This window comes from Micromys minutus (genome assembly GCF_963924665.1).
Source record: "Micromys minutus genome assembly, chromosome: 7".
In the NCBI taxonomy this organism is placed as follows: Eukaryota; Metazoa; Chordata; class Mammalia; order Rodentia; family Muridae; genus Micromys; species Micromys minutus.
In genome coordinates, this window is record NC_137976.1 from 10876468 (window position 1) to 10881799 (window position 5332).

The following is a 5332-nucleotide window of genomic DNA, read 5'->3' on the forward strand; positions in this document are numbered from 1 at the left end:
ACAGTCCACACCTCTCATGAACATACATATAAAAGCTAACAGTACATAATTAGCAAGGAGGATTTAGTTTCAGTAACATAAGATAGCTTTAACACTGGAAATCCAAAGTTACCATGAGAATACAATAGAACTAAAAAACTGTATGGTCCTCTCAAAAAACATAAAAACTGACAAACGTATACTCAATATGCTTAAGCAAAAATTGCAGCAAGTAAGAAAACACAAATTCTAATAAGTGCAATCTACGAGAAAGCTAAAGATAATATTGTAATGCATGGCAAAATAGAATGTTTTTACTCTAAAGGTACAAGCAAAAAAGATACGCATGACAAAGCAATTAAACTGGGTTTATGTGTGAACGTTATGGCCTGTGTGAGAAAATTCTAAGAAACCTACAAATTAACAACTGGAACTGATGGGAAAATCACATTCTTTAAGGTCAATATGACAAAATTAATGGAAATTTTACATTTAAACAGTGGAGAGTTAGAAACTAAACAGATCAAAATATAATAAAATTATTAAGCACATATTTAATAATCTAATCACATGCAAACAGAAATCTATTAAACAACACAGAAAATTAAAGACAGACAAATGGAAAGATATAATCAAAATTAGTATCAGTTCTTACAAAGTTTATCTATAGGCCTGATATAACCTAAAATCTCAGAATATTCTAAAGTTTAGAGCTAGAATAGTTGAAGAAAAAATAGTCTTTGAACAAAAAAAAATCAAAGTTAGAAGTCATATACTCAACTTAACATAAAACTTAGATAAAATTAACATAAAGCTTAAGTAACCAAGATAGTCTGCTATTGACATATGGATCAATAGAACATAATAGCAAGTCCTAAAACAGTTTTTCACATATATAGCTAATTGATTAGCAAGAAGATGCCAATTTATTTCAATGTGGAAAAGTTATTCTTTTTACCATCTAGTATAAGAAAATGGGATATTAACATGCATAAAAAGCTAAGAGAGAACTTTGCTTTATTGTCATACCACAATTTAGTCCAGGGAAAAAAATGTTATTGAGGTGCTCTCCTCTAGCCAAACTGTGCCATCTTCATGAGATTGGCAGTGCCTACTTTCAAGTATTCATCACCACTGCACTCACAAATTGTGGAATCCTTGGATCCTAACCTGTCAGGCTACCCAACCCATCCATGTGTGCACATTCTATTCCTAGTTGCACACAGGCTTCAGGTATCCCAGAGAGGCTAGGGTCTTCCAGAGAGGATAGAGGTCTCCCAGAGAGGCTAGAGTTTATAGGCTGTGAACGTTTCACTGAAGGGAACTCCACCTATGTAGCTATGGGGAAGCCATCTTACATGTTGGATGAAGACTTTCTAGTGTGGCCACCTTCAGGTCACCATGATCCTGTCAGTAAGAGCTCACCTATGCTCTAAGAGTATGCCCAATAAATTCAGGTTCCCTTGTGTGATCTTTTGCAAACTTATACATCTCATGGTTATATGGACTTTATGAGGAGAAGGTAGAGTTGTTTATATCTCCCCTAGGTGAAAATTCTCACAACAAATGGTCACAAATCTACATATAAAAAGATAAAACTTTAAGGCTATCTAAGAGTGGCTGGAGAGATGAGTCTGTAGTTCTTAGAGCTAAAAGTTCATGGGAGGAAATATAGGAACAAAGGGTGGAGCAGAGACTAAAGGAAAGGCCATCCAGAGACTGCCCCACCAGGGGATCCATTCCATATGCAGTCACCAAATCCAGTCACTGTTGCTGACCCCAAGAAGTGCTTTGCTGACTGGAGCCTGATATGGATGTCTCCTGAAAGGCTCTGCTAGAGCCTTACTGATACAAATGAGGATGCTTCCAACATCAGACTGAGCATGAGGACCCCAATAAAGTAGCTAGAGAAAGAACTGAAGGAGCTGAAGGGATTTGTAACTCCATAGGAAGAATAGCATTATCAACCAACCAGACCCTCCAAAACCCCCAAGGACTAAACCACCAACCAAAAAGTACACATGGAGAGACCCATGGTTCCAGACCCATACGTAGCAGAGGATGACATTGACTGGCATCAATAATAGAAGGAGCCGTTGGTCCTGTGAAGGCTTTATGCTCATTGTAGGGGAATGCCGAGGCGGTGAGGTGGGAGTGGGTAAACGGGAGGGGTACATCCTCATAGAAGCAGGGAGAGGAGGTATGGGAAAGGAGGAACCTCGAAAGGGGATAACATTCAAAATATACATATATAAAATATTTGATAAAATTTTTAAAAGATTATACTTTTTAATATATAGATAGGAGATTGATATGAAGGTGAGTCTCTTGAACCATTGCTATAATAATATCTTCCTGCATGTTTATCAATGTTATTTCTGAGCTAGCTATGGAAAAACAACAGCAAAATATGTTTACATCTAAAGGTTAATTTTAAGTGGAACAGATGTCTGTGGTAATTGATAAGTGTCTAAGCGTTTTCTGCAAAATGTGTGGAGGCTTTCTTTGTACTTAATGCAACAATTAGCCAATAAGTCAATATAGCCCCCCTCCCAAAAGAAAGAGCACTGGCTGCTCTTACAGAGGACTCAGGTTCCACTCCCAGCACCAATATGGTGGATAACTATCTATAATTCAAGTTTCAGAGGAACTGATACCATTTTCTGGCTTCTACAGGAACCAGACATACATATGGGACCAAAGACACAAACAGGCAAAAGAACCTTATGTGCATTTTAAAATAGAATTTAAATAACATGAATATATATGTATATGGTAAACACCCAATAATAGGTCCTCTAACTACTTGATGCTCATAATCTTTCCCCAAAATCTGGCTATTTCCTTTGGTCTGGGTTCTCTCCTTCCCATTACAGAGTCCTGCCTCTTCAGGCAATCAAAACCCAAAACAATCTTGAATTATAGCTTTAAACTTTCATCTATTTTCATCCTGAACCATTTCTCCTAGAAGACAGGCTAGGTTATATGGGTTAGAATCATCTACCTAACCATGTACACACCAAATTTGTAAAAGAATTTTCTTTATCCTCTAGAAATGAAGGCTTTCCCCTTTCATGACCCCATCACACTGTTTATAACATGACACTAATAGCACTCCTTAACGGAGCTCTCTTTTGAATGACAATTTCCTTAGCTCCTTTTTACCACATCTATCTACACATTTTGTTTAACAAGACATATTTGATACCTTTGGTTAGACTGGATGTGATAACTAATCTTGGTTACCAACTTGACACACCAGAAAGCACTCTTAAGAACTGCCTTCATCAGATAGGCTTGTGATCATTTCTGTGAGGCATTTCATTAGCCTCTAATTGATGTAGGAGTGCCCAGCCCACTGTGGGTGGTAGCGTCCTTATTTAGGTGGGCTTAGAATGTTAAAAACAGTAGCTGAAAGTAAGCCTAGGAAAAAGCCAGTAAGTAGCATCTCTGTGTTGTCTGCTCCAAGTCCCTGCCTTTACATTCCCAGTGATGACCTTTGACCTGGAAGTGTAAACAAAATAAACCCTCTCTTTCCTAAGCTTCTTTTGGTTGTGATGTTTATCTTAACAACAGAAAAGCAAACTAGAACATTATGTTTGTTTTAAAGTATGTTAATTATAAAAGCAAAAATTTTAATTAGACTTTGAAAGATTAAAGTTTATTCTTCAAAAGTTATTATCCAGAAACTAAAAAGAAGTTGTTATAAATTTGGAAACAAAATATACAAATATAGTCCATGATCTGCTTTAAAGACACAGAGAACACTTTTCCAGCTCAGGAAAACAAATCAATAAAAAATTTAAAACAAAACTTCATCAAATAATATATATGAATAGTCAGTAACCACATACAAAGATATCCAACAACACTGATCATTAGAGAAATGCAAATTAAAACAGCACATAATTCTCACTAGAATACAATTTTAATCAATGAAATAGGCTTTAGAAATAATCCCAAGTACATATTGTTAATTTTGTATGAGTGCATACGTGTTAATGAACATGTGTTTGCATACATACTACATTGGTGGCTAGAAGACAACTTTGGGTATCATTCTCTACCTTGCTTTTCTGAGATAGGTTTTCTCACTGAACCAAGAGCTTACTAATTCAGCTAGGTTATCTAGTATTCAGACCCTGAGAATCCTCCTATCTCTACCACCCAAGTTTGGGATTATGAGTGTTTGGCTGGACTTTTATACTTGGGTGTTCAACTACTTGCTTGCATAGCAAAAATTTTTCCAAATAAGCCTTTGCCCTAGCACCATATTCTAGTTCTTAATATCATGCATAAAATAGTTCGTCACTGTACAAGACACAGACCACTTATTATATGATACTAGGATAACTTTTATGCTTTTGAAAATATAACTTTATATGTATATTTCATTTTCAAAGTCAAAATAAATTTTATTTACACCAAATATTTATATGCTAAAATAAAACCATAAAGTTAGGAGAAAATATGGGTTTTTTATTATCGAGGTGTGGGAAGCTCTAGTAAACCATGCATAAAATTCAAAATCCAGGAAAATAAAGACATAAATTTGACTACATGAAAATTTGAACTGTCTGATTCAAAAGTATTCTTAAGTAGATGCAAATGATTTGTGGTGGTGTAAAAATCCACTTCAGTAAATTCAATTGAGATATGAAAATATAAGCAATTTTACAACACAAATGACAAAGGGTTCTAAAGATTAAAATAACTCATGAATTAAGTAAGACAACCAGTCTCTATTAGGCAAACAATGGAAGTAAGTAAAGAAAAAGGGTGCAGAGCATCCCATACAATTAGATGTTCAACACCACTATAAACAATTAATGCTATGTACACATAGGAAGCCATTTCTCAGGTAGATGAGCAGCAATGTTTAGTTGGTGTGACTTGTTGCAGTACACCATCTGATTCAAGAAGAAACAAAATAAAGAAATTTACAACTACAGGAATTATCCTGTATAGAATTAAGCCATGGGACAAAAACCAAGAAATGCCAACTTCATTTCACCAAACTTAACAAATATCAAAAACAACTACAGATATCATTACATCGAGATTACTGCTCTCTGCCTCCAATGTATTTAATTCAAGAAATCTAGGACAAGATTTGAGAACATGCATTTTTAACAAGACCTTTCATGATGTTCCTGGTCCAGGGACCCACTAGTCTGCAGGCATCCTTTACTTTTCTCACTTGTTACTTTAATGATATCCACTGACCAGAGACTCATGTCTCCCTGTCAAGCATCAAAGTGTCAAAACCTGAGCAGCCTCTGTCATCTGTCTGAACTTGAAGCTACAGTTTACATGTTTAAAGTCTTGGAAAAATCAGGAATTCAAGGCCCAT